Source organism: Manacus candei, unplaced genomic scaffold (genome assembly GCF_025592945.1).
Source record: "Manacus candei isolate 608988 ecotype Guabito, Panama unplaced genomic scaffold, ASM2559294v1 h1tg000028l, whole genome shotgun sequence".
Lineage (NCBI taxonomy): Eukaryota > Metazoa > Chordata > Aves > Passeriformes > Pipridae > Manacus > Manacus candei.
Window position 1 is genome coordinate 9,570,558 of NW_026138076.1, and position 11,392 is coordinate 9,581,949.

Consider the following 11,392-nt stretch of genomic DNA (forward strand, 5'->3'; position numbering starts at 1 on the left):
ACAAAGTAGTTTTCAAAGAGCCATCTGCTAAATTCAAAATTACTTGTGTCCCTAACATATGCCAATTCCTAAACTTGGAACACCTGCATCATTTACCTGGAGTCACACAGCAATAAAAGCTACTTTAAAATTATGGAGACTAGGAAATACTTGAAAACAATAATTTATTCTTAATTTAAAACCACAAGACGAGAACAACACTTGCACTACAGCATAACATGGAACTCACTATGCAGTACCTTCTTTAGATATCCTCCCAGGAGACAGAAGGTTGGGCTTCAAATTGGATTGAATCAGTCACACACAATTTACCTCACTTCCACAAAAATACAAGTGTAATCTGTGCCTAACTGATAGTTTGTTTACAGATTTTGAATAACAGACTGTAATATCAAAGCCTGATCATGACATTTAAGAACAAGTGTTCTTAAATGCTTTTAAGTAAGGTTCATTTTTCCCTAATACAGCAAATGCCCAAAAGTATACAAAAGTGTTGAAGAAACATACAGGTAAAAACTCTCAGATTCCTGCCCCAAAAGCTTGTTCTATTTATTCTGTTTACGTAACTTTCTGTTCCCATGCTTGCTATCTACCATTTCTAACCAGCTATTCTACAGCTATTCACCCATCAATTTTGCAAGTAGGTACATGTAAATATATAAATACACACACACACACACACACACACGTATCAACTCCATCTGAAGAAATATCTCTCATCCCCCAATTTTATATGCAATATCTACCACCAAGTAGTTTCAAATGGGGAGGCAGAGGTGAGGTCTAAACTGAAGGAACTGAAGAAACTTCATAACCTCTGTGCCAAGAAACAGAGAAACAGGTTTGCTATATCCAAGTGAAGGTGTCAGGGAGCCCTACATAAACTGCTACTCCTCCCAAGAATAAGTGCAGTCATTCCCAGCTCCTTCTCTTTATAAGCTGATGTGGGGTATCCTCAGGAGCTCCCTGAGTCACTGCCATCACAGGACCAGCAACTACTCATCACTAAATCCCAGGGAATAAACTGGCCAGTCACAGTGCACAAGGCAGTGATTATTCAGCTTTTTGGATACAGCTTTTTGGATGATATCTACAGAGGTAGAAAACTTAGCATTTTTGCCTACAGCAATCTTTTTATTAACATAATCAGCATTAGTGGCAGATTAGATTAGTTCAATTTAAGATCATGAAAATTCTGTCAATGTCAAAATGTTCAGCTGCCACAGGCACAACCCTAACAGTTCTTTCTGATTTAGCACAAGAACAGAAGTGGTGTTGATAAGGACTATTCTCATGCAAGACAGATAAAAATGACTAGGAACACTGCAACCTATCTTCCATGCTAACACCTCCGCAGAGAATCAGCCTTTGTACAGGTCTACTGATAACTCCAAGTCCCCTTAAGGACTAAGGACATGGCATTTACAAAAGACGATGCTTCTTCATTTTGCAAAACTGGACAACAAAGTCAATCTTTGCAATACCAGCTTCAAATGTGAATTCCTGAGACCTTGTTTCATCATAACATTTTCAAGGCTTATGGTAATGAATTAAAAAAAGTGAAGGAATATTTATACACTTCTATTCTCTTTTAACAGTCTCCCACACTGAATTACTAGAGCCTTATCTTCTGGATCAAGTACAACAAAATTATCTGTATTTGTAGTTTTCACCACTCTCCCCAGTTCTTATTTTATAAACATATCCAACATTATATTCAGTTACTCCAAACAAACAAACTTAACTGCATAGGGCTGGCAAAACCTACACAATTGTTGCCTTTGAAACTACTACAAAAAACAAGCAGTAAAAGATCAACAGCATTAAGTTTTCTGTGAAAGGCTAAACAAATGGGGTTGCAAGTTGCAAGGCAGGTCTTACCCATAATCTCACAGGGATCTTTTTAGCAAATGGGGGTTTTCTTTCTGCTCTTCTCCATTGTTTATTCACACACTGCTAAGTTATCTTTGAGCTCCTTGAATATTTTCTACACAAGTACAATTAACATCATTTACTGTGACCTGAACTACAGTAGGCCCAAGGACTGTTGGAAACAGTGATACTTCCTAATGCTGCATTTAACCTATAGCATCTCTTCCCACTTAATGTAACATACTTGAGCAGTCATATTTTTTGTTATAAACTGCAGTTTATGAATACACAAAGCAGAGAAACCTTGAGAGGACTAAGGAAGGAAAGAAGGATCTTAAGGTTTACCAGCAAGATATATCTACCAGAGTATTAAAAGACCTTTATAAAATCCCACTGTAACTGTCTCCGGAATACTTCATGCAAATCTGGTCAATGCATGCTAAAAAGCATGCATATTTCATATATGAAAGAAGGCAACGATGAGATTTTTGGATGATCACATGAACAGGAAATATCTCACCCAAGCAAGAAACAGTCTGGTTTAGCTGGTTTAGCAAAATTATACTACTACTCTCTAAAAACACACTGAAGATAAGGGGGAAAAAAAAAAAAAACATTAAAAAGAATTGCTACCTAAAATAAAAAATAATGTTGGCAACTGCCACTGCCATAAACTGCTTTAGCTTACAACTGGAAAATTACAAATACTCCTGAAAGTATCGCTTACTTAACTTTGAAGTACTCTTCCAACAGCTAGCTGACAAAAGACACAAAGCTGGTTTTATTATCATCACCATCTCATGTAACTTCAATTAAAAAAATTTTAAAAAGGAGGGGAGAAAAAGGTCCAACCCAGCAGTCTTCCCTCATTTTCTGAAAAAGAGGGCAAAAGAAGAAAACAGGTCACCACACTAACTCCAAACTGACCAGCTGCACCACTCAAGTGGCATGTCAGTAGTCCCAAGCCTATTGCTACAGACTCTGATGAAAAGTCAGCTATTTCAGGCTAACCCAGCCCCAGCTCTTGAAAGGTAAGGTTCTCTAACACCTGTATGGACCACCTGCCAAAGCAGCAGCTGGAACAGCAAAAGAAAGGTCCTCCTGTGCCAAGGTCTGTGTGAACTCCACACAGCTCAGCTTTGACTAGCGTCACTAAATGCAAGAAACAATTCACGTTAGAGCTGGTGACAAGGGCAAGAATACCCATAGAATACCCATGTAAAGAACAAACCATGAAACCCCCAGAGCTTACAGGAAAAGCTTCTGGGCACTAGGCCATTGTATCAGACCAAATATTTAGACATTTCAGAGAACCTCAAACTCAACTTTAGAAGTTTGGTTTGGATTTGTTTTTAATATTTGCTCCTCTTCTATTTTTGCATGCAAACATTAGTCACTAGGAAGAACTAGGGATAAACACAAAAATCCCTCAAAACTGAAGCCATGTCAAGAGCAAACACTGTCGTTCAACTAGCTCGAGAGGATTTTTTCCTTTCTGATACCTTCCAGTGACAGTATTGGACACTTGCTATCTGAGACTGTATTTTGTCATTCTTCCTGGGAGGTGTTCATGTCAGAGGGAATTAGGGATTATAATAGATTTGGGGGAGGGGAGGAGAGGAAGGAAGGAAGGACAACACATGTCTTAGAAGAGACAGAGCTATATGGCAGTACATACATACTTAAGACACTTCACTGTCAAACACTGAAGATAAGCAAGCTAAATACTAGAAAGAACTGCTTTTTTAGTCAATATAAAAGGCAGAAGCAACCCTTTCTGAGTCAGTCTGGCTGTCTATTACTTAAGTTTACCGGGTTTTAGAGCAAGACCAGACAAGAAAACGCTGAATCCTAAAACCTCCTAACATTGCAACACTTCTCCAGTCCACTGTTGTTCCTGGGAGGATTATTACAGATACTGAAGTTGTAAAGGTTCAAAGTTGTTTGGGTGCGAGCATGCAGAAGCAGTACAAAGCAGTAAACAACAGCCAGGCTGTGTGCTAGGCCAGCTGCTCTCCCTCTGAGGGATAAGCTACATTGAATTTCCTACTGGTAAGGCAGGCCAGTGACTACAGATAAAGGTCACAAACCCTGAACTATTATCCTCATTTTTGTCACAGTAACTCACATAACCCAAAGGTCCTTCCTCTGACATTATGTGCACATGACACCGATAGTTTCTGTTAACCTAAAGCTTAAATATAGACAAAAACTGCTAAAAGCTCATGGCACTCTAAGACAGAGGGAGCATATCAGACACCCATGTTCTGTATTATGGAAGTCCACTGAAGTGGAAGGTTTGTCTATATGCCTCTTAAGGAACTCGGACAAAAAAAAGTAAAACTGTCTTTTGGTCTCTTTCACAATAATGAAGGGGTCATCACTAGGCAAGATGATGAAGACAAAGCCCCCTGAAATACAAAGCTAGATATAAAATAAGTAACTCCTGCTTGATGCAGAATGTGTTCTTTTCCAAGTTGTTTTCCTTGATGCATAGCCACTGGAGGGAATTATAATCTTCTTAAGTTCTTAGAAAAAGTAAATACAGACAGCATGTTCTCAATTGTGTTAGCAAAAACTTTCAGCATACCAATTAATTTTATCCCCCCAAATTAGAAAGACAAATATCCACAGTGAAATAAAACATGTGAGGACCACTCGTGAGCTCTGCAACACTCCAACTTCCCTCCTCAAAGGAACCATGCTATTACATGAGAACCAGCTATCACCATGCTTTGGTTCACTTAGGCCAGCCAAACAGAAACAGAATTAGTTTAATATTCCAACTTTACCTTAACTAACCCCACAGAAGAATTAAACAACTTTTCCTTTGAAATGAAGTTCAGCAACAGTTTTCTACAACATCCCAAAGCAACACACCGCTGCTCTGCTCCAAGGAAACCACTTCCAGAGAAGTCAGCACAGGCTTTAACCAAATCACATTTGGAATATAAATAAGGAGCCATTCACAGCAGCAGTTTGCCCAGGGAAGTCAGTTGTCTACTGACAACCACCATCAAGTACCACTAAGGACCTCTACAAACCACAGATAAAGGAAGTTTTTGACACAGAGAGCGTCATTCTCATCTTTAAATATGTGACTTACTAAACCTGCAACACAATTTTTACCGAGGGGTTTGTTTCCTTCCTGCAGTAGTGTCACAAGATAAGAATCAGTGTGTGGTTTCATAGCACTTGGTCAACAATCTTCCACAGAGATTCTGAAGTATTCAGCACATATCCTCAGCATGACAGTAACAACACAGAAGCAAAGCGACTGAAACACCCTACCGAGGAAACAACACATTGAGGAAATACTTAAGAAACGTTACCCAACGCTCAATCACCAAATCATCTTCTTTACCACAATATTCTATATGCTTCATATCTCTTGCTCCTGCCAAGAAGTGGGCTCTTCACCTAATGCCTCAGTAACATATAAACACCTTGCTCTTTCGGGTCTGCATTTACAGGAAAGTGGCTTACCATCCAAGTCTTTCTCACTCCATGAAGACTGCGCCTGGGAGATAGGCAGTGCACAAAGGACTAAAGAAGAACTTGCTTTCTGGTTTAGTATATTTCTTTCCTAACGTTGATTTTAGATTTGTAGTTCTGAAGGAAGTCTAGGTTACATTCTTGCTACCTCATCTCCAGATTTTCTTACTATTCCTTAAAACTGTATCAGTAAACTGCTTTTGTAACTCACTCGGTATGAGCAGCCACCAAAATATCTGGGGTTTTGTTGAGTTTTGGGGTTTATTTTGTGTTTTCCGTCTGATTCCTTAGGATTTTTGACCTAGAGCTACCCTGATTGCCAGCCCAGTGATTTCTAGTCAAAACACAAAAATTAATTGCTCACTGAGCAATAAAAATTATCACCTTACCAAAATACTAGAAATATACACATGGAAGCGGAGAGGGGTAAACTAATTAAGCCCCTCCAATACTTATAGCCACGTTAGTACGTCCATGTGACGCTTCAAGAACTATAAAAGCCAACCTTCGTCCTAAGAACACCTCAGAGCGACTCCTTCAGCGAGGCACTACACACCAAGCGCAGGGCGCACACACACGTCTCTTACTTTGCCGCTCCGAAATCCCAAGTTTCACCCAAAGGCGAGGGAGCGGGACAGCTGCGCGGCGGGCGGGAGAGGCAGCCGGGGGCGTCGCTGTCCGCCCGCACCGCCCTTCCCACCCGGAGCCGGGGCACACGTTTCTCCGTCGGAGCCCCCCGGCACCCGCCGGCGGGGCGGGGCCGGGAACAAAGCCCGGCTCCGTGCCACCCTCCCCGCTCCGTCCCGCCATTCCCGGCCGGCCTGGCCCGCTCCCAGCGCTGCCAACCCCCGCGGCGGTGGCGGCCCCGGCGGCTGCGCGGACCCGCTGCCGCGGGGGGCGGCCGGGGCCGGCCGGGCGGGTGCGGACGAGGGGCGGGGCGGGACGAGCCCGCCGGCGGCCGCCGCTTTCCGCTCGGCCCGCGGGGCCGTGCGAGCGCCGCGCCCATCCCGAGAGCTCCGGGGGCCGCCGGCTGCGAAGGCTGGGCACGCACGGGCGGGGCCGCAGCCAGGGAGGAAGAGGCGGAAGAGGGCGGGAGAAGACGGGGCGCGGGCCGCGGAGGGGCTGGGGGAGCCTCCGTGTCCCTGAGGCAACAGGGCCGGAGCCCGGCGGGGGGCCGGCCGCCAGGTGCCGACCGCACGCAGCACCGCCGGCCCCTCCTCACCTCTGTCCTGCGCGTCCCTCCGCGGTGGCGGCGGGCAGGGCCGCCCGGCCACACGCTGCCCTCCCTTCCTTCCCCTCCCTCCCTCCCTCCCTCCCTCCCGTCCCCGCCGTAAACAAAGCGGCGCGGGCCGGGGCCGAGCCAGCGCCTGGAGCCGCACAGCACAACCCGCGGGCTCCGTCCCCGTCGGGGCAGAGCACCCCCCTCCTCCCCCCGATCAGCCACGACCGGGTCCCAGGTCCGCTGCCTCACCTCTCCCGCCGGTGGAAGCTGCCGCAGCCCCGGGCGCCCCTCCTCCTCCCCAGCGCGGCTGCGTCTCCCCCCCGCCTTCAGAGCGACCCTGCTGGGAGCCGGTGAGCGACTCGCCCCACCGGCATCCCCCGCCGGCTTTATCCCTCCGCCGCCGCTCCCCTACGGCTCCTCGACGTCCCGGCGCGGCGCTCCCGCCCCCCCCGCCGCCCCATTGGCACGCGCCGCCCCGCCCGAGCCCGCGCTCACTGGGGCAGGCGCGCGGCACTCACGCGGCACCGCCCCCTTGCCCCCGCCCCGTTGGCTCCCGAGAGCCCGGCCCGTCCCCGGACCCGCCCCCGCCCTGCGTCCCGACCAATCGCCAGCCCGCGAGGGGCGAGCCGAGACTCCGATTGGCCGCGCTCGCCCGCTTCCCGTGGCCGCCATAGGCCGAGGCAGCGGCCGGTCCCGCCCCCCGAGAGCGCCCCGGGGCACCGCCCCCCCCGGGCCGCCCCTCCGGCTCCGGTACCGGCACCGCGACCTCGCTCGCCCCGGGCAGCGCCCCGGCCCCCCGCTCCGTGCCCCCCGGCTTGCCTGGCAGGAGCGCGGCCCAAAGAAGCCTTCGCGCCCCCGGCGAGAGCAGGACCGGCCGCTGCCGTTAAGAAGGCCGGTATCAACAAGGTAGCCGGGAATAAAACCGCCTTCCAGGCACGCAGCGGCAGCGTGGCTGGGGAACATCAAGGAACTTTCCTGGCTACTGAGGCGATGAAGCCCCGCAGGGGTCCCGCCGCGCCGTGCCCGTGCCGTCTAGGCGCTCCTTTTTCCCGTAGGAAGTGGTCGGAAAATCCGCCCTTCCCCCAAACGAAAAAGGGCAAATACTTGTGTCTCGGCCAGCTCCACAAATGCTCAGATACCGCCTTTTTGCCAGGAATTATTCGCGTTGTTCTACCAATGCGAGCCGCCGGGCTCCCCCGCAGGAGCAGACTGGCTCCCGGGAAGCCTGCGGGGCAGGGAAGGGAAAGCTGTCGCTGCCCCTGAACAGCACATAAAACACTTGGGCTACTCTGGCCATTGGAACTTCACTTTGATTTCACGCATTTCCCCCAGGCGCCAAGCTGCAAGGTTTATCGCAATGCAAGTGACACTGGCAGCAAGGCAAAGCAATAAGATAATTCACAACATCACCCTGAGAAAATTCAGCTGGCACTGGGTGGGACGGGCCAATATTTCACTAATACAACAGGTCTGGTGGCTGGATGTAACAATGTATTTCTAAACAATCCAAAGATTTGGGAGACAATGTTAATAGAAACAGTACCAACATTAACATTTTAAGTAGTTAAAAAGTAACTATATTTTCTGTTGAATAGCCTCAAAGCTTCCAGGCTTGAAAAAAAACAAAGGGGAGGAAGAAGGAAAAATAAATACACGTCGAGCATGATAACACAAGATCTGCAGAACAGTAGTAGAAAGACTACTAAGTCACCATTTTCCCAATGTTAAACATAACCCTGTCTTGCAAGTACCGTATTATAATAAGCATATCCAACAAAACCAGAACTGAGTGAAAAGTATGCTTTTTACAAACAACAAATGCACCAGCACAACAGTTGGTATAGTTTCTGGTAGGAGAAGTTCAAAGTTCTGTTACACGCTTTGTACAATTCTAGGTTTTTTGGAGTAAAAAGTCCCTTCATGCTAAACTACTTATGTCCATGGGCTGCACATCCTTAAGGCAGACATGTACATCAACTTGCAGAAACCACTAGGAAAAGAAAGCAGGAGAGGAAAAAATAATGATTTACTGGTAGCTGAGAAGAGGTTAACTCTTTCCTGTAGATTTAAGAATTTTGTGGAGTATTTTTTATTGCATTTTAACAATTGTACCGCAGTCTAAATGCTGGGTGATAGAGCACCTAACGAGAAAAACAGGATTCATTGCTACTGGTGTTGTACATCATTTCAGATTACGTCACAAGTTGGTACTGATTTTAAAGTTATCCCGAGTTAGGAGCTCAGCCTGATCTTCCCACTAAATGCATATACATCCATGGAATAGAGAGGAGCAGCAGAACCTCACCACCAGTGAAAATTAGACCCCCGGTATTTAACCCTGAGCACCTGAACTTTATAGGATGTACAATGACATGACGCTACTTTCAAAACCCAAATTCTCCCGTTACCTGCCTGCTTTACAAAATAGCCTAAGGACTGGTTAAAATGTAAAGTACTTCACAAAATACATTACAGTAGCAGTTAATAGCAATTATTATCTATGTGGGTAAAGTCCTTACTAATTGAGGCTTTGACTATCAGCTCCACAAAGACACCCACTCTTGTTTCTTGCTGATGTGCCATAATGCTTCAGGCAAATAACTGATTCTTTGTTTGCCACCAGTTATAGTAGTTACAACAATGCTCTTTTTTTGGTATGAGACGTTGTTATTTTCTCGTTAGGGAGAGAGTGATTTTTCCAACACAGTCCTGTTGACTCTTGGCAGCCACTGAAGAACCAGAACCTCTCAGTTGTTACATTTTACTGTATTCTCCAGAGCACCAAGCAAAAAACAACAGCAACAAAAAACCAAAACAAACAAACAAACAAACAAACAAAAACCACCCCAAAAAAAGGCAAAAAACCCCAACCAACCAACCAAAAAAAAATCATCATTCCAGCTACGTACTTGACTACATAAACTTGCAGTACTTGTTCTGTGACTTTCCTTACCAGATCAGCTTTTACCCCTGCTCTTTTACACGTCTACTTGTTTAAGTTATGTCTTATACATTATCGTAAAACTAAACTGATTTGTTAGGCCACTTCTTTGAGTGGATTTATAGAAAGCCTTACACTGTTAACAAGGGCATAATAAAAATTATCAGAAAGATAAGCTTTTAAACCACTTGACAGACTGCATACAACTCACCTTACTTATTCTTTGAGCTCTGGCTTCAAGAGTTCTGAATATTCACCAGTAACTTTGTTTTGCAAAGTACTGCAACTAGAAAACAAGTGACTTTCACACCTTTCAACTTCTTGTTAACATAAGTAATCAGTTCGTTTTAAAAGAATCTTATCCTTTGAAAGTTTTCCTTTTTCCTTCTTTGAGGCATCTCCTTCACAAGAAATAACTTCCAAGTTCTAAATATTAACTGTAAAGTTTCTGTATTACAGTATTTTGAATCTCAAATATAGTTTTCATTCTTAGTTGATACTAAGTCATAAAAGATAAAAAGTTTAAAAACATAGATGAGTTTTAATACTTCTAAAAATAATTTTGACTCCTAAAGCAGTCCAAAAATACATGACTTCATGCTTTCAACAAATTGTCCATCAGTTTTGTAAATCTGGCCTTATTAAAGCTTGCCAGAGAGCAACATTTTATGTTTATTCAGAAGGACTTGGTGATACCATGACCGATTTTAAACTAAAGTTCTCATAGTTGCATGAAGGATGGCATGAGTATAAAGGAAGTCATAGAAGTAGACCAGATGGCAGAAACTGTGTCCTTGTTAACATTTCTATGTATGAACTTCAAAAAAGAGCTTGAGTACAGAGAACAAAGTGCTAAGGATGTGGATATGCTCTATCCTGCGTAGCCAGGTGAAACCTTTAAATATCTCACAAACAGGCTTTACTAGGTAAGATTTTTGAAAGGACGGTAAACTCACCAGTTTGCTGTATGATTGTAATTATTTTTTTCCCATTAGAAGTCTAAGAGACTTGAAGACAGTGAAGTGAGAAAATTGAATGGATAACTATTAATTTTACAACGGAGAAGCAAAACAGCAGCTCGTTATTTTCTTCAGTGAAGGAGACTGATTGCTATTTCCTCCCCATTGAAGCTCCATGTTTAGAGGATGTGCAGTTCTAAACATGCCCTACCCCACAAAAGTGTAGGCTTTAAAAACCCATTGTACTCTTTGCCTAGAATGTACTGAAACATAAGAGAAAAAGCATGAAATAAATTGCCTTAATAAGTGTGCTAAATTCCAGGGTAAAGCTTGCTCTAGGAATGGCTAAAAGGGAGTGGTGCATTCCATGAGCAAGTATGGGCACATCAGGATGTGGTGAATTCAAGCCATAGTACTGCATGTTTACAACAAAATGCCAAGGCATACACTGCACTCCCAAAACATATTTTTATTTTTTCCCTCAGCTTTTCCTGATTTCTATAAACAGCAAGCACCCTCTAAAGCTACCATTTCCACAGCATCAGCTAGAGGCAAGCACCCTCCTAGTCTTCCACTTCAATACAATCCTAACCACCAAATTTGTATCACTTTCGAGCTCAGAGTTGCCCACCACGCCCTTGCTTAGTCCTGATTCAGATCAGCTCTTTTTATAGGCAAGAGACCCTTTCGTTTCAGGAAATTCTGGCCACGCATCTTTAGCAACCGGTTAACAAACCTGTGGGCAACATACCTATTCGAGCAATGCACGAGCAGACAAAAGCTTTACTACCCTCAATCAAGACCAACGAGCCGGCCACCAAGCCGAGCAGTGCCATGCCCGTGTTATCCCTGTGCCAAACCAAGCGAGCGGGGAAGGCCCTCCCTCACCGGGACTCACCGCTC

General features: G+C 45.2%; 1 protein-coding gene and 1 long non-coding RNA gene across 3 annotated transcripts in view; both read right to left on the reverse strand.

The window, feature by feature from the left end:
• Window positions 1-7,014, reverse strand: part of FRYL (FRY like transcription coactivator) — a 159,854-nt gene extending 152,840 nt beyond the window's left edge. For both annotated transcript variants that reach the window (XM_051789874.1, XM_051789872.1), the window contains exon 1: window positions 6,839-7,014. The gene's annotated coding sequence lies outside the window, so the exon portion shown is untranslated. The remainder of the gene's footprint in view (window positions 1-6,838) is intronic.
• Window positions 7,015-7,354: 340 nt separating this feature from the next.
• Window positions 7,355-11,391, reverse strand: LOC127472230 (uncharacterized). The gene is made up of 3 exons (XR_007904919.1): window positions 11,280-11,391; window positions 9,742-9,810; window positions 7,355-8,579 (listed from the first exon to the last, which is right to left on the reverse strand). It is a non-coding gene; the product is annotated as an uncharacterized LOC127472230 (long non-coding RNA).
• Between the last annotated feature and the right edge of the window lies 1 nt (window position 11,392).